This window comes from Temnothorax americanus, unplaced genomic scaffold (genome assembly GCF_048541705.1).
Source record: "Temnothorax americanus isolate GAGA-0224 unplaced genomic scaffold, ASM4854170v1 Scaffold36, whole genome shotgun sequence".
NCBI lineage: Eukaryota > Metazoa > Arthropoda > Insecta > Hymenoptera > Formicidae > Temnothorax > Temnothorax americanus.
The window spans coordinates 902,977-922,026 of record NW_027509505.1 but is presented as its reverse complement, the minus strand read 5'-3'; the positions used below and the strand labels follow the sequence as shown (position 1 = coordinate 922,026).

Here is a 19,050-nt window from a genome sequence, read left to right as displayed (position 1 = left end):
TTCCTTCCACGGGTAGCCTTCGCGAAATATATACGAGCCGGCAAATTGAAAACTAGCGATCGGCCCGCCTGAATAAAATATCGTTTAAATTGATCGTAACACCTGGTATATCGGCCGCCGGTTATATCGACGCTGGTGCTGGTCACGATTGCAACTTTAAACGCGGATCAGCTTACCCTCTTATGATCTAGAATGTGCATCTTAAATCAGTTCTTTCGTGCAAGACAATAATAGAATATGCAACCAGTCATTTAGTGACATATCTTTCCTTCATCTCTCTCTCTCTCTCTCTCTCTCTCTCTCTCTCTCTCTCTGTTTTTTTTTGTAAAACGGTATATGTGCGTTTCTAAAAATATCTTCTACAGTTGATAGTCGCTGGAAAAAAATCTGTAGCTTCTTTAATTAATATATGCGCTTGTATTTTCCTCGAAACTGCGAAACAAATCGAATGGGAAAACCCTGGCACAACTGCATTTTAGGGACCGCGTAACGATTGCATTTAACGAACTCGTATCGTTCATCGGCGCGTGGGCATCGTTGCGAAGACAAATAAATTAAGTGGATCTCGATGATGGCATCCATTTTAGCGACGAGCAATAATACAAAATAACGTAAGAGCGAATCGATACGCGCAGATCGCAACGCGCAATTGGAATATACACTCGAGCCTCGATATCGCTTGAACGTTATTTCATTGTTCACATTCCAGCGCAATCAGAGGTGGAAACACTTTAAACGGAACCACTTACGTTCTTCGATTCATCAGGGGTTAATATCGGATTACCGGCGGTATTTTTAACGGTGGTCGTGTCGCTCTTTGTTTGTTGAACGCGATACTAGTACATTTTTCGCATACAAATAAGACAATATTTTTTTCGCTCAAATTTATTGCCGTTTAAAGTTCGCTAATCTCATTTGTCCGTCGTCGATTACGTCGTGGATACGCGGATATTGGCGACATATTGCCAGCATTGTAGCAGCGAAGCCGAAACTTTGATCCAACGGCGAAAAGACGAATTACTTTTGCACCGTCTCCCCGCATCCCCCGTCCCTCCCCATCCCGTTGGCGGCATTCAATTAGCAGAAATGACGAATCGTAATTTCCCCGAACATCGTTCGATTCAATCAGGGTCGGACGAGTCCGGAGAACACGAATTCGTGCTTTCCAATCGGGCTGATTGGCCGGAGCGTCATTGCGATCGATTAGGAACAGCCGAGGTGGTTTCGGTGCACACGCGAGAGGGACGGCAGCGGATGCTCCGCTCTTTCCCGCGTAATCCGTCGGATTAGTCAATTATGTATAGCATTACGTCTCCATACATTTGGACAGGTCGCATAGGTCGGACGAGCGAGCGCAAACACGAGGAGAGTCCTGAAGGATGCACGGGTTGAGAGATAGACCGAGACAGGAAGGGGGGAAGGGGGCAGCCAAATGAAAAAGAGAGCCTTTGTGTTTGGGATTCCTGCGCGGTATAGGGGCGGGGGAGGGATGGGGGATGTGAGAGTGGCGGGTGGGATGCAACTGCAATTTGTACCTCTTACTGTCCGCGGGAAGAATGGGTATTGTCTTGCAGGAGAGAAACGAATTGAGCCTCTATGAAGCCCGGCGTGCGAATGGGAATCGATATTTTTAATTTCAGTAGAAGCCAAACATCTACGGCCAGTCGGCTGAGCATCTCCCCACGTTTCGGGCATCCTTCACCTTTTCGCGGCTTACATATCTGGTAGAGACGCGGAAACGCGAGGTGAGACAACGCGCCTGACCCTTCGCCGCTTGTGACACCCGCTAATTGTAACGAGACGGTAAACATCGGTAGCGCCGGAGTTTGTCTCGAAGGGCCTCGTTGCACGTTATAGCTCCAAGTAACACGACGCGCGCAAGATGAATTCATTTTCGGTTATACGTGCGCAGTGGCGTGTGTGGCAGTAATCTCGACGCCAGATCTCGCGACGTCGCGCGTCGTAAGTGATCGTTACTACGTTTACGCGAGCGTTACTTTTGTAGTAACTTACGATAATTCACTCGTTTACGCGGAATAAATTATCGTAAGTTACTAAAAAATCCCGTTTACGCGAAGGAATTATCGTAAGTTACTACAGAAGTAACGCTCGCGTAAACGTGTAGTACGTGACGCGTGGTTTAATTCGAGATTTATCGTGCTATCTGCAACCCGATGGTATCAAAACTATCTTAAAACAAATCTTTTTATATACGCTTTTCTCAGTCACAAAGACTCTCGTTGCGACTGATTTAGTTTGCGCGAGTACATTCACGCCCTATCTTCATCCAGAGAGATTAGCGCCGCGTACGTCAAAGAGTCGCACCCCTGTAACGTTGTTCCATCTTGAAAAATTCGCGCTCACGTCGCGGTAATTACTCGTCGCGGGCGCGAATTTCTCCCACGCGCGTTCTCCGAGAGAAAGAAGTCGAGAGAGAAGACTTTTGATTGACTCCCGTGGTCCTTCGTTACGCGGAACGAAGGGCACAGCACGGCCTGCACCCTTTGTTTTCCGAATGCAAATAAGTAGCCTCAACCACTCACCCTCTTCCTCTCTGCCGGCCCCTTCTTTACCTCCTCTACCCTCCCTTTCTATCTCTCTATTCGTCCCTCGTACAGCTTCTAACTCTACTTCGCCGTCTCTCTCTCTCTCTCTCTCTCTCTCTCTCTCTCTCTCTCTCTCTCTCTCTCTCTCTCTCTCTCTCTCTCTCTCTCTCTCTCTCTCTCTCTCTCTCTCTCTCTCTCTCTCTCTCTCTTTCTCCCTTTTGCTGCCTCCCCCTCTACGTATTTGTGTATGTGTGAGTACATCCCCTGCTCTCACACCACGATACGCAGAACACAGCGCATGCATATTCATACGTGGACCATGGCTGTGTGTGCACGAGAGGTTATTAATTAACCGGAAGCCTAATCAAGGCTCGTAGTCGAAGAGGGTAGCCGTCTCTCCGCGTCGGTGAAACCACGCCGAAATTGCGGTCCCTGATGTAGGTGGCGTAGGTTTGATCGGCTAACCGCGAAAAAATACCGATATAGTATAGGAAAACAGTAAAGACGATCGCAAATATACGATTTCAAGACACATTATTCAAGATAGTGCGGAATCATAAAGTATACATACATTTAAACCGGCATTTATATACCAAAAAATATTTTCGGTAATTTTACAATGGATTCCACAGATCGTTAAAAAAATCACAATGGCGTGAACGAATGCAAAGAATATTGCAATCCAAGATCATATGCCGATAACAACTAGAACAATATCGCATCACTTCTTAGAATGTGACTCGAGCATAAACGTTGTGCAAGACATCAACAAAAAGTTGATTCATCTTCAGCGTTTCTATTAGTACATGTACCGCGCTGTACGTTGCAATATCAGAGACTCTCTATTCTTAAAAAATTGTACTATTGAATTGTATCATTAAAGATACACTACCAATTATTGTACAATTTTATAATATTTCCTAGGCTTACTTTGATTTTTTTTTATGGAAGCGTATGTTAGTGATGATACAACTGAATATTGATCGCTATCGTAGAGCTATGACAGATCTGCTCATTGGTGTTGTTACATTGTCATAAGCTTCAAGCTACTTTGATTTTTCAATAAAACAAAATCGCACATCGTTTACTTTCGTATCGCCGAAGGACGTATCGTATAACGGGATAAATAGCGGAACGACGCGTAACGATAATGCATTGAAAATGTTTCGACGTCAAATTACATGTGCGAAGTAATATATTTCGAAATCCTAATTGGCCCGCGCACGCAACGCACGCTCAAAATGCATCCTGTCGACGAGTTATCGATACCATGCATCGATCAGGTATTTCCTCTCCCTTCCATTGAAGATTATTATGTCCCCTCGTCGTATCTTCTCAGAAATGGATATATCGGCGTACGCGAAGATCGGTATAGGTATATACATATACATATATATATATATATATATATATATATATATATATATATATATATATAATATATTGGGTGTGGTACCTTACACGGCGGACCGACAATCTCGCGCCATTACGATCGTATAATGATCGTTATCCGAGAGCACAAAGGGTCCAACAGTGGTGCTCAGCTAGAACCGGCGTTTATCGTCTGATCTGCGGCTTCATGCCGGTTGTTTGCATGCGGCGATCACACTTCGCCGCAATTATGATCGAGAGATAGCTCGATCAGGGCCGCATTTACGCGTTGTCGCGCGGCAAGCGCGTTTAAATCCACTAGAAAAATTGCAATTTACGTAATTGTCAGCTAAGGTCCATTCTCTAATTGCATGCATTGTTAATTTTTTGATAAGAATAATTACTCGAATCGTTTCAACGCGACACGTAGAGCTACACAACAGCTACTGCGTGGTAATAAGTATGAATAATCACATAATCGCCGGGTCTGGCAGCATGATGTCTCTTTGACGGGACAAATCTGTTAATGCCGTCGAAACGGCCGCGAGCCGTTAAATCGACGAACGAATTTTAATTTTTCCGGAACTGTTTGACGAGTCTGATATCTTCTGCAAGCGGCCCTGAAGGCAAACGGGCTTTCTCACCGCGAATCCGCGATCTACGGGGTGTAAGGTAAGGAAGATCACCCGGTTGATCAACGAAGCCGGCTACATGCTCGTATGTAATTTATATTTAAATAAGTTCAGGATTGAAACCGCAAGGTAAATACGAGTTTCGTCGAGCTGCACGTGCACGCGCTGGTTTCCTCGCGATAGTAGTATTGCGGTCACCGGACGATGCATATGGGTAATCGATCATCAACGGAATCGATAGTATCAACTTGGCTGAAATGACTCCTTGCACAGTTTCGAAATCGCACGACAATCTTTTCCTATCGACGCGTGACATTTCACGTGCTCTAGAAACTCAGCAAACTCTAGAAATGATCGATCGCGAAAAGACACGCGACGAGCGTTTGAGAGCGGTGTTGATTATTTACTTAACTTTTTCTCATAAATTTTCGTGGATTTTCTCATATTCTTTCTCCCCTCTTTCTCTCTTCCTGGATTGCACGTAACGAAAGACGAAAAGCGGAAACAATGTAAAACAATAAAGGGGTTCTTACCATAACGGCGCGGTCGGCGCACCGCCATATTGTATCCGGAACTGCTTGCAGTTCCACAGGGTGAGGGTTGCCTTGGCGCGGGCGAGCCAAGGAGGGGTGCACACGGGTCAGTTGTCTAATATATGTGATAATAACTTCGAGACGGGGAATCGAAGGCGGCGGCGTGCGAATCTCAGATCTGCATATATGAATTGTCGGCCCCCTTCTCTCCTACCCTCCTCTTACCCTATTCCTCCGTACTCTTCCGCGTGTAGGCTAGTACGGCTGTGAATTTCGGGATTGAAATTTGAAATATGGAAATAATGGGAAACGACCTCGATCGCCACTAAATAAGAGCATTTTAAAGATATGATCCGCGGAAAATCGTTTTAAGGCCCTCTGCCGTTTCTTTCTCCTTTTTTTTAAGTGAATGAAAAAGCTGCCGTGCGCGCGGAAACGCGCGCAATTTTATCGACATCGCAAGTGTCTTGTGTTTGACGAACCATTTGTCGATCTCTCCGCGGCGTGGACGCGTCGGGAAGAACAACATTGTCCAGCGTTGTAACATTTGAACGGTAAACACTTCGGCGACAGTCATATTTTTTACTAATTTTTGTTACAGCGTTGTTATTTTTGAAGTACTCGTCTCTCTCTCTCTCTCTCTCTCTCTCTCTCTCTCTCTCTCTCTCTCGCAACTATTATTACTAATACAAGAATCGGGAGAATCGCGAGCACGAAACGAATCGCGCTCGATTCGTATTGGGAGAAAACCGCGCATAAAAACAACTCAGCAAGATCGATGCCGCGCGCGCGAATCGGTTACGGTACGTGTTTCGCGCACGTAACAACGAAATATGAAACCGACACAAACGGTCGTCACTGCCTGAAATCGAGACTTCCCTGATTCTGCCGAATTCCGACATACTCTGTAATGACCGACCTCTTTGTGCTAGAAACTCGCGTTAGAAATTCAGTCCCTTGTACAATGCGACAGAGCAGGAGCAAAATGGTACAAAAATAAAAAAAGAAGAAAAAATAACTGCGTTTGTATTCAAACGTGATCAGGCACGCATTCGATTTTAATCAATTTTTGTTTGAAACGTTTGTAAAAATGTCATAATCGCAAAAATAGCCTTTCGAGTTTGCTTAAATAACGATTTAAAGGAATAACAGGTTTAGGATCGCCGCCGTCGAGAATAAAATGTTCCCTTCAGCGCACGATGTGTTTTCTGAGATCGTCATGCCCCGCGTTTCCGCCCTTTCCCCTTCGAGATTATATGCAACTTCCTGAAGACGACTAAGGAAAGAACCAGACCGATAGCCAGGGGTGCCTCCGTTACGGCAAACAAAGGCTTTGTTTCGAGAATACAGAATCGTCGGAATCGTAACACGGGACATTAACTGGGCGGGAAGCATAACAGGGAACGTTCCGTCGCACGGACTAGATGCATAATGTGACATAACATAATGCATGTTTTACTTTGAGCCATAATTACGAGATGCAAATATACTTCGTTATTGATTGCAGTAGTCAAACTGGTATTTTGCTGTTTTGGAAATTTGAATTCTTAGACACGTTTAAGTCTTTACTGTTTGAGTATATTTCAGAGCCATTATACGCATTGTTCCTGAAATCTATAAATATGAATATCATTGTATCTTCTTGAATAAGAGAATAATAAAATTATTCGCCGCGTGTATCGTATTACAAGTTAGCTTATTTCTGATTTGTCTAATTATGACTATGATTGTCAGTTCCTAGGATATCACGCGATTTAGTCTGGCAGACCAACTGGAGTTTAAAACCACGCGACTCCATTTACGACTTAAGAATCATCGAAAGGAGATATAACGATTATTTTCATGCACCTTCCGAGTCCACAAAATGGAGAGAGAGAGAAAGAGAGAGAGAGAGAGAGAGAGAGAGAGAGAGAGAGAGAGAGAGAGAGAGAAGACATGGCCGAGGAGGAAAGAGGGTGCATGAGTGAGAGAGAAACGAGCTGGCGGCCGGTGCAGTAGAATTATTAATTAAGCACACTAATTAAGCGCGTTCATCGTGCTCGCCCGCGGGGTCAGCCAGTGCGCGCATTGTGAAAGGAGCACGCGATTACAAACGCGTTCGTTAATAAATTACCTTTACGCTAGAAACGCTGCCTTCCCCTCCCCATTCTTTTCCTCTCTATGCTTTCGTTTAGTTATTAAAAGTCGTTGTTCGCAGCCGTTTATTACAGTAAAAGGCCCGACCACGTCACGTGAACGTATCTTAACTACCGAGCGATTATGCCTCCTCGATCTGCGATGAATAGGGAACGAAACTAATGGAAGAGCGAAGAAATCTATAAGTATCGTTTAGACACTTGCGTAACTATGACCATCCTAGAGTGTATTTTGAATTATCTTTTTACTATCGTAAAATGTCTAAATTTATTTGGCATTTTTTTAATATGAATAAGCGAGAAATCTAGTATTTTAAAATCAGCGCGTATTCGTGAAACTCGACATGCCGTGAAACGGCAAGAGGAGACACATGGTCCAGTCGCGGCTGTCCGATTCTTGCAAATGCGGCCGTAACGGTACCACTAAGTAGCCGATCGCGAGCGTGTAGCTCGAAGATGCGTCTTTAATGATCATCGAAACTTCCTGGTTCGCGAGTCTCTCACGCGAGAATCTTCCCTCCACCCTCCCGCCTCCGTCGCGTAGCGTCGCGTCGCTCGGTATACCATAAGTCGCTTAACGAGGGAATCGGCGGCGTAAGGGCGGAGGAAAGGGACCAGGAGGGTACGACATTATTAACAGTCTCTCGTTATTTATTCCTCGTTAATCCCATGCATTTATTACGCTGCCGTACTGTGCTTTCTCCGCGAGCATTCGACCTTCCCCCTCCACTTTCTCTACGATACACGGTCGGGAAGTACGCGACTTAATGAATCGATTCGTTAACCCTGATAACGACTTTGTCACCAGTTTTGCAAGAAGCAATCAAATATCTCTCTGTTAATTCGGTATAACGCTCCGATCAATAATATCTGCCTTTTTCAATTGATATTATATTTTTTCTCGTTGTTAGATCGAACAACTGATTGTACTACTTTTCACTATTTATCAAACATTAGAGAACATGAATATATTGATTAATTATGTGTAATTTTATATGATTATTTATTAATAAATAAATATTTGATTAAAAGCAGAATTAAAAAAACAATATTTCAAGAATGTTCAAAAATGTAATCGAGCGTGATCAAATGGGTGTTCCTGTTCTTCATCTCGAGAATCGTAGAGATTCGAAGCTTATATCTTTTTGGACATCGACTTGACATAATCTCGGGATTAAGATTCACATAGGTGTGAAAGATTAAATTACAGGCGAGCCGGTACAATAGGATAGTACGCACTTGCGTGCGGAGAATTAAAGCAACAAGATACTGTTCAAGAAAAAGCAAAAGCATTTTTATTGCATCTTTTTGTTCGTCAGATAAACGTCGCATCAACCTCAACGGGCATTTAGAATATTATACTCTACTCTGTGATCATAGCGCGCAAAAAAAACTTCAATTCAGTATACTACGGTGATGAAATATTACGCACATCTCTTTCGAAATTTTATTGAAATGTGCCTATACATGTTTGAATTAATTTTGTTTAAAATTCATTTGTGTTGAAAGAGCAAATCTTGCATATCTCGTACACAAAAAATGAAACGCATCGTATGCTTTTCATTTAATTAATTTGCGTGATATTAAAAGCAAATGAAATTCTATTAATGGTTAAAGGAAGCAGAAAAAGGCTTTCTGATATTAAATCACTGTGAAGACAAAAGGGCCAGTCACAGAGCCTTATTATACAGAATGTAGGTATAGGTGAGTAAATCTAAATCTAAACAATATCTCGACAAGAACTGACAAGTTTATATGTCAATGCTTCGGTTCACTTCAAACACTCTTCAAAGTATAACTGAACTAAAAATTAAAACCACCAACGTATATGCACGCCAAAGAGAAGTTAGATTTGTGAAAGATCTAAAATTTAGACAAACAGTTCTTGGAGTGGAGGGGGGGGAGCAAATAGGTTTATCTCGAAACCGTGGAGGCTCCGTATTAACTGATAAGCTTTCTGGCAAAGATTGCGGACATCTTTCATGTGAAAAACGGGATTGTTGCCATGGGTCTCGAAAGGGGGGACACCTGTCCACGTGTATCCCGCGCGCAGCCACGCCGCGTAAAGAAGTTCATTATCGCGACGTTTAATTATATATTTATTTTTAGAGTCCTTTGTCGAGCCCGGAGTCCTTTACTAGGAAAAGAGTTACGCCGATTCTCGGTAACCCTTCCCACCGTCGTCCATTGCTAGCTGACTGCTAATGAATTTTCACCTTTTTTCGCCTTATTTGCTCATTAGTGCTTTACCCTCGCCTCGCGCGCGCGTCCGCTTCCTCTCTGCCGCCCGCCTAACGGCGGCCCCTTCCCCCTTGCCTCGCCGCGCCCTTAATCCCGACGCGACGGCCGTTCCTTCGCCCATATGGGCTTCGGTGTGTTTAGCATGCTCAACGCGCGAGTAAAAAGGATTCAATAATTTAGTTATGAATACGTCTAATACGAAGCTCGTCTGCGTTTAAAGCGATGGCGGATTTTCTATCTATGCGAAGCTGTGCATGGTAGATGAAAAAAAAGAAATGTGCCTAGATACAGTTTTGTTTCTTTGCGCGTCGAATTGCAGGTAAAGTTCGTTTGGTTATTCGTGCGTATTGAGTTCTCGACCGCTCGATTGAATTGTTCGGATGATCGAGTTGCTGGCGGCTCAACCAAGTCCATTCTAATTTAGACATTTTCGAGTGGTGGCAGCGGTGGCGGTAGCGGCGGCTATATTTGTTATATTTTCACTCGAATCATTATTACGTGGCACCCCATGCGTACCATACGAGGGGATTACGCTTCAATCCGGTTCGCTATAAATTGGGCGGTATCGCCGTTCGTATTGACGCTCATACACGTGTACGCAGCTGCGTTCACAAACTCGGCGTTATCGGACGTTAGGAATTCTCGCCTTTGGGAATTATTCTAGCCTATTCGATTAATCTTCGGTGTCCACAAGGCGACGCAGCTCTGTCGCATTCTCTGTCTAAAGTCCCCGAGGAACGATCAGTTAAAAATCGTCTTCACATCGACGGGTCTTCGCACCTGAAGCAAAGAGTCGCGCACAACTGACTACAACCGTCGGTAAAACTTTTCCACGTCTGCTTCCGGGCTCGTTGGGAAAAAGGGTTGCGACGACCGTGCAAGAAGGCACGACGTGAAAAGGGGTGAGGGAGCAAAAGGTGCCTCCGGAGGGCAAATGACGGGAAAAAAGGATGCGCGCGGAGGAAAAGATCTGGGAAAATCGTACGTCGAAAACGGCAGAACGAGAATTGTGGAATCGCGGCAAAAGAAATATCGTCGGTCAACGGAGATAATCCGTATCCTGGTAGTAACGACGATGGGGTGGACGTTGCGATGGGGGAGCGGTGGGGGAGGGGAGAAAGAAAGGAACGGCGAGAGGGGGAGGGTAGTCAGAAGGGAGGAACTACCCTTAGCTGGTTTCCCTCAGGAGGTTTTATAATGGCGTCCAGTTATTACCGCAGAATCCACGGACACGACGCGAATCTCCGACAAGGGACGAAGACCGATTTAACAAGTGCTCGAATATACGGCACGAGTGCACAAATGGAGGAAGGAGAATCTCGGTAGAAAGGATGCGAGATATCCGACAGTACGAATCACTGATAAGGATTGTCGTTAGTCCGATAACGATATAGCACAGAAATAGGGACGTAACCGCGCTCCCCGTTGTTTTTGACTATAAAGACACGTGGACGCTCAATAATGCGAGCGTGAATAATGACCGTAATTAATATTAGGCAAAGCATGTAATTTACTATCGTTGAGAAGATTTATCGGCAGCAGGCAGCTGCGCGAGCGACGTCACGTTTAGTTAGCGTCGCGATGCGTTCGCAAATTACTTAGCCGTGCCATTTTCAATCCGTATCACTCTAAAAAAAAAACCCGTGTCGTTTGATAACTTACGAAATTATAGTTTCAGCTATAAAAGATGTCGAGACTAGTTTCGGTAAAAGCAAATTTTTTTTATTGATTAATGATTCGTGAATTTCGAAAAGCTGCGCGAACGTTCAAACAATTATATGCTGTTTTGGGAAAACACGAATCTATTTGAAATTCCAAATTCTCGCCACTGGAAATAATCAGTACAAACGGACCTTCTTAATTCGATTTATCGACCAGTTTTGATGCGCCGGATAATTAAATGTTGAAAATCGATCGGACGTGGGCGACGGATGATATCGGCGGATTTTCGCTTTTGACGCGAAAGCGAGCACAATGCGCGATAAAGGGTAGTTCATTTGCGCGCCGCGCGCGTTTATAACCGTATAATATAAAAAGCTCTCAATTAAAAAGTCGACTCCCCGTTCGAATAACCGCACCGGACGCAATGCGTCAGCGCTTTTTTTTCTGATTCTTGCGTTTCATTAAAATCACAATGTAATTGGTAATACGATAGTACGTTTTTTCATTAACACTGCTGGGGCATTATGATTATGGTGAAAGGGTTCCACAGTTGCAGTTTCCGACAGCTACACCAGTTTCAAAAAATAGGAAATGATTAAAAGTTTGAAGGGGAATAATCTTCGAAGATAATGATTTTTCAAATAATCGGATAAAATGCATTTTTGGCAAAAATTCAATTTATCAAGTCCATCTTAATGGAACAAATTATTTTAACGATCTAAAAATGTGCGGTATTTTTCATGTTGCACGATGTTTGCATTTGCGTATGATAAATTATACGTGTGGTAGTACAAAACATGAAAAGTAATAAATATTGTTTTTTATCGACTAAAAAAAAAATAGTTTCGGATTTACTGACGTAACGAAGGCAAAGACGCAGAATCTCTTCCGTATTGCACTCGTGCCAAAATTCGAGCATGTTGGCTAATCTCGGCTTGAACTAGAGAGGACTCCCGCGAGCAACGCCATACTTCTCTCTGATATACGAGATGTCAATTTAATGGTATTCTCAAAATGGGGTTTCTCCCTGATGTTGAAATTAGACTTTTCAGAAACGACTTAGAATACGCAGCAGAGGGAGATGAGTGTATCTGCTTAATTCCCCCCTGGTTCAAAAGCTTGAAATTCTAAGAACACAATTATTTTGCAACTGTAATCTCGAAACTAAACTAAATGATATATCAATATTGCTCGCAAACGTATGAATTAAGGTGGATACATTTGGGTGTCTACACTACAACGTGCCTCTCCCACGCACACGTGTACGAATACGTAGTACGTCTTGCGACGTGTTTCCTTTTGATCTCTTTTGAGCCCTTGAGTGCAATCGAGGCCTCGAGTTTAAGAGCCGCAAGAGGAAAGAGAAATGACGCTTCGCATGTGTTTTGACTAATTAACATACGTGAAAATCCTCTTAATTGGGTGATTAAACGCCTGCGAAGAGACTCTAATGGGAAACAGGTCTTTCACGCCTGGCCGCGCCTTTTATTTTCGATTCTTGACGCACTCTTTTATCTCTATCATCGTATTCGCGAAAAGCGGACGTTACCGCGAACTCTGCTCGCGTCTAGTATAGCCCGATGCACAACCTAAGTCTAATCTGGTCTCGCTTAGCCTAATTTTAAGCAACGTATTCCAAGTTAGCTCGGTCTGCTCTAGTCTTGTGTTTAGTCTCCTTTATCCCGAAATAATTCATTCAAAGCTAATTCGATTCGAAGCTGGCCAGAAGTGCATTTAAAACGATTACGTTTTTAAAAATTAGATTTTATATTTAAATGTCTCCGTAGAGGTTGTGCCGCGACATAATTGACGTCACAAAAAGAAGCAACTTCGCTTACTTCACGACCTTAGAAATCGGTGAGCAAACCATTTTCGTTGGGTGGACGCGTTTATCACATTAAAGTCTCTTCTGACCATTACTGACAAATTCTGGGACAAATTTTTTGCTGTCGCATGGTATATCGCGGAGTAGTATGTTCGTTAACGAAGGAAAATCGAAGAAGAGGTGGCCAGGTGGAAGAAGCGGAGGGCGGCTATCTATTCAATTATCACCTTGGAACGGCCGCATACGTATGAACAGGTAATCCCATTTCACGACTTCCGGCCATTCTCAGACTTTGAGCGACGTGTCCTGTGACGTCACGTGTGTGCTATCTTCGACTTCACGGATGCACGGCTTAGCTTTGCTACCCCATCACCCCCTTAGTCATTTTTTTAATTGCCAGAATTATATAACAAGCTCAACATTTTGTTTAGTTTTAGAAGATGTAAAATGAAAGCTGTGAGAACTGTGTCTCATCGGCAATACGATGTGGTTAAACTTAGATTAAGAGACTACTGGCGACATCAGAGTAAACTAGATCAAGCAAGCTGCATCAAGCCAGTTCTAATAAACCAGATCACATTCGCGATCAGATTGAGTAAAATTATATCTTCGACGGTTAGATTAAAGCAAAGTAGTGCTTGCGTTTTTTTTTTTTTCAAGCAATCAATTTCTTTGAACGTTTATTGCTAATCAACTTGTAAACGATCGGATGATTATTACTTGCTGGTATCTGTGATCGGGATAAAGGTTTCTTCAGATATAAGCGAAGCACAAGTCCGTGCTACTGGCAATTTACTATCTTCTGGTAATTAACCGCTTCCTTAAGCCGAGTCGTATCTCCCCTTATCTGTTTCAGCATATCTGCCCTACACACGTGTATACGCGTACTGCGTACATTCTAAACAAAGAGCCATTTTCCTACATAGTATACCGTGAAATTCTACAATTGCGTGTGCGTGTACGGTATGCTATGGCGCACCGGCGATGAAAATCTCTGTAGCTATTTAAGGCAGAGGTGGGCAACCTTTTTGAGGGTCGATTCAAATAAAGAAATTATCATTAAACACACATATTGTTCATGCACGCGCTACTCATTATCATAAAAAAAAAATGATGTGATTATATAGTTCGAGAAGCACTGGAGTGCTTCTCAGACTAAACGCGTTTTTCTGCGTGTCGGTACTCTTTTCAGGAATTTTAAAATACCTTTCTTCGCGGACCGTTTTTCGAACAACCGAGTATAATTAAGCTTGTGTGCCGTTTTCTAGCACGTTCTTTTGTTCCTCAAAAGGAAACCGGGTATCTTTAACGGTTCTCCAGAAAAATTAGGAAGGCTCGCGAGGAGAGCTTTTGCCTAGGCGAAATTAAAATTTATTTTATCCGCGCTTGCAAAATTTATACGAACGCAACAACGCATCTTCTCTTAAGATGAACGAAGCTTTATTGACGAAACGTATTCTAAAGGCGCGATCCGAAATAGTACAAACTTGTATATTAAATATTAAGTCAACGGTTTGTCCGATGATTAAAATCTAATTATTCGAAATTTCAGTTGCAATTTTTTGACCGTATAAAAGAGAATAAATTCCTGTTAACCGCGATAAAGTAACAACCTGACTTTGACGACTCAACTAAAGACTAATACAGTGCTATACGTACATCGTCTGCGTATATTGTCCAAAAACAATCTGTGAAGTTTAATTGCGAATAGTTGGAGTACGTTTCAGGTACAATTGACCGACAATGTCTATATTTTCGAGTCTGGTCAGTTTCAAACGCCATTCAATAAAGATACTGCTTGGAATTCGAAAGCGTTGTATTTTATTTTTCGTTCTCGGTTTAGGAAACAAAACGTGTTATTCTCATATCGTCGAACAGTCGCTCACGTACAAAGGTTAACGAACATATACATTGAAAAATATCTTTTTAAAATCTGTTAAGAATAATATCGCTGAAAATAGGCTTATACTAGGCTTAACGTGTACATCAGCGCTTAGTTTGGCATACGATAAGACCTGCGATAGCTAGATCGGGCTGGATTTCCCTTGCGTGCGTATCGACACACATACACGTCTATATAGGAGATTACATAGAATGTCTCGTAGTAGGATGGAGATAGGTGCCTAGAAAGAGAAAGAGAGAGGGAGCGAAGAAGAGGGTGGAAGGGTGCATGGCTTAGTACAATTTCTTCGAATCAAGCGAAAGCCAATTACAAGTTTAATTCAGAACTTTGCACGGGCGATAATTAGCCGGTAAATTAAATTTACTTTCGTTTCAAAACAATCGTGCAAGTTTGCCGCCCTGCGTGCCGCGGCGCAGCGCGTCGCGATGAAACGTCGTCCTCGTCCTCGTCCTCGTCCTCGTCGTCGTCGTCGTCGTCATCGCCGTCGTCAGGAACAATCGAGAATTGTACAAAATTAATTAAGCGGAACAATGACGTCGTAATGTCTGATGTTCTTCATCGATGCGGTGGTTTCTCATTGGCGTAAAGGAAACATTCTATGAAACGTGATTATATATGAAGCGAAAAACACTGAATTTTTGGCGAGTATTTAATACGTTTTTACGTTATAATTGATACTGTTTAGAGTTCTTTTCTTCAATGATAAAAAGATTGTTATAGATTGCTGTTAGATGAGAAAATAAAACGCATTCCACGCTGTTGTATCCGAGACCCGCATATGTAAAAGCGACTTTACGTTTCCTGAGAATTGATCAATACTCACGCGATTAATTCTGCCGAGAATGTATCTGCGCGCTCTAGTAATTACTGTTACAGATACAAATTCCTGCCTCGGCCGTATATTATACGAAGCAACCCTACTATAGAGCGGGAATGCGCGCCGTGAAGTGATTTCTTCGCTGAATAATTTAATCCTTACAACAGGAAAATATTAATCTACGAACTTCGAAATTGCGAAATCTCGTAATACATTTTGTCACGCTCATTCATTTACTTAAAGTATAGAAGACGAAAAATTTATTAATAGCAAAATGTCGTTTAACGGTAAATCAATTAACGCTATCGGATTTCGAATAAATTAATTGCATGCATAATGTAATAGTATAATTCACTCACCTAAGTTAGGCAAAGGAACCTCCAACCATACTCGACAACCTGCAATCAATTATTATTCTCATATATAAATTCTCATATTGTTCTAATGTATAATAAAACACGCAGAGATAGCACGTCGGAAGATATTTTGTCAATATCAGTGACGATATCGAGCTACGTTACATTTTTATATCATCCTTAACTTTTAAGCTATTTTGAAAGAATACTCGATGTCATTCTCGCTGCTATATCATTTACATATCGCTCCGCTGTATTTGTAAGTTATTACCGTATCACTTCCCTGTTATTTCCGAAAGATTTCCGTGTCATATTGTTACGTACGTTCGTTTCATACATATTTTCTAATCTTATGAGATATCTATTTTATGAATACGTATCACTTTCTTTGCACATTGTTCTAAACACACGCGTGATCTTTATTTGAGAATTTTTAAATTAAGGGAACGTTGTGTTTTTTCTGTAGATAGCGAGGTGTATTCGACTCTCAAATAATTTTTTTACATTCATACATTCTGCGTGACGTACTGCAGTCAGTCTTGGGACGCCATAATCGCGGGTGACACGAGCGATCAGCCCTCGCGTTATACCCAGGGGCATCGTTCTACAACGTATGTTTCTTTAAACAAGCCGCTCTTTCGAGTAATGGTCTGCTGGGCTCGGTACTTTACCGTCTTCTGCTTTGCATGTTTCAAACCTACTGAAACTCTCAATAATCCGATCGAGAACTCAATTCCGCGCGACAAACGTGTCGCGTTGTCAAGCACGATATCAAGTATAGGCCGTTATAAGAAAATCATATATCGCTCGATACGTCTCGCTTTCCGATCCAAGTAATAGTGCGATTCAAGATTTTTATTTTTTATAAACAAATACATAGATTATTTTTTAATATTATTTCTGAGCATAATGATTAGAAATAATATCGCAGGCTGTCTTTTAATTGAACGGAAAATGGCGCGGCAAATTCGATCAAGGTTACATAAGGCGGCTAGTTTTTCGTTGCGCGTTGTCCGGCGACACTCAGGCATGAGGTGCACGGTATACGTACACCACTGTGCAAACGTGGAACGTCTTGAGATGCGCATATATTACGGACACGCGATCTCTCGTATAGAACTCGCACTGAAAATTACAATTTAAATGGCCGCCGTCCGTTCTCCCGTGTCCGCTTATCTTCTCGTTTTCATCTAAACATCTCATTTTTATGCGCCATTGAAATTCCACGTCCCTTCTTTCGCCGACGCGCTTCTCGTCCCTCGGTCACGCGATACGCCGTTGTCACTCCGCGGAACTTTTTCGCCCCCGTGGCCGCGCCGGTTCGATACACCATCCGGGGGTTACTCTGTTCGACCGCGTGCAAACTCGAACACGCACGCAGGTCGTGATGAGTCGGCACGATCGCGCACGCACGCATATACATATATCGACGCCTCGGATGGCGCGACGTACCGTTCAAGACACCCTGTGTATAAGTCGTCGTGCGGTACGAACGGTACGTGGCATCGCGTTGCGTCGGGTTGCGTCGCGTTGCGTCGCGTCTCGTCGGGCACCTGTGCATATCCTGTGCGTTTCCAGCCTGCGAGACGCTCCACGCGCACTCTTCGCAGACCGGAGAGTTGATTTAAAATTGATTTATGCAAATTGGCGCTGCACGAGCAATTAACAATTCCTTGTAGACCGGCTCGAGTATAGCTTTTCGACGAGGGGAGGCTGCGGGGATGGTTCGGCAGTTCGGCAAGGCACCGAGTCCTAGGACTCGGCGGTGGAGAAGGTCGAAGGGGGGCCAGGCATACCAAGGGAAAGGGCTGGCTGCACATAGCCGAGCTGATGAAGGACGAAACACAGAGAATGCGCGATGCTCCGAGAAAATGGAATTAATTTGCTAGGATTAAATCCGCCTAGCGCCGCGCTATAGAACGCTGAATGTTTCTCGCGTACGTGTGCGGACTTATTTAGACAGAGAAAGAGAAAGAGAGAAGGGGAGGAAGACAGTTCGTGAATGTTTGAAGAAAACGATGGGCGGAAAGATATGACAACAATTTCAGACATCAATTCGATAATAGCGTTTCGCTTGTATTCTTGAGTATCGAGATGTCTTAATTTATAAATTAGAGTTTTTAATCTTTTTAATGTAATGTATACACAAGAGCAAATAACAAAAAGTAAACGAAGCTACAGGGTCAGAAAATCAGGGATTGTTGCGGAAGACGAATGGCTACTTATTTTGGTTGCCTGCACACTGCCCACCCTTAAAGTCTTCCGCATCGGTGCAAATGGACGTCGTTCGTTTATATATTTTCACGTGTCCAAACAGGTGTCTACGCATTGTTCCGGCAGCGTTTTCTCTGTAACAATCCTATTTCTAGAATTTATCCTGAATAGGTCGACTTACTCCAAACATACGCAACCATGATGTTAAGGGATTCCAGAAATGTAGTAAGTTAATGGTATCTAAGTAAAATATCGATATATTATTTATCACACAAACGTCAGGCAAAAGAAAGGTTAATTTGATCAATATGAAACTTGTAACGAATATATAGCGTGACGGACGTTGAAAGCGGTGAAAAAATCGATATTGCTCGTATTGAGGCGTCTTCGTTAAACATTCAGCGTTCGTTAGGGCCGGCACCCAAGCAGAAGATTATTTACGCGACAGTTAAGTCGTCCCGAACAGTTTCGTAGGGTAAGCTGAGTTCGGTTGACACATGGAAGAGGCGGCCAGCCAGGAATGTGCTAATGAGATCATTTAGCTGCCCCTTCCTGGCCCCTTTGCACTCTTTACCCCGCCCTCGCGTTTACCCCGGATCTACGAGGGAAAGAGACTACCATTGCTTGATTTACACTAACGCGCCAGGGACGTATTTAACGTTAACGAAGGCTCCCGCGCAGCACAGGACTTCTTTGACTAAGTAATTAATGGCCAGCGTTACAATAAAGTATTCCGTGTAAATATATGATGCGTATATAGTTGTTGAAATATCCAATTCTATAGCGTATCTAATATACAAAGGACTGAGCTTTAC

At 43.0% G+C, this 19,050-nt stretch overlaps 1 protein-coding gene across 1 annotated transcript in view; it reads right to left on the bottom strand.

The window, feature by feature from the left end:
- The window catches only part of LOC143901752 (uncharacterized), a 169,548-nt gene that overhangs the window by 107,352 nt on the left and 43,146 nt on the right, over positions 1–19,050 (bottom strand). Inside the window, exon 2 of the mRNA XM_077414275.1 lies at positions 16,025–16,063. The gene's annotated coding sequence lies outside the window, so the exon portion shown is untranslated. The remainder of the gene's footprint in view (positions 1–16,024; positions 16,064–19,050) is intronic.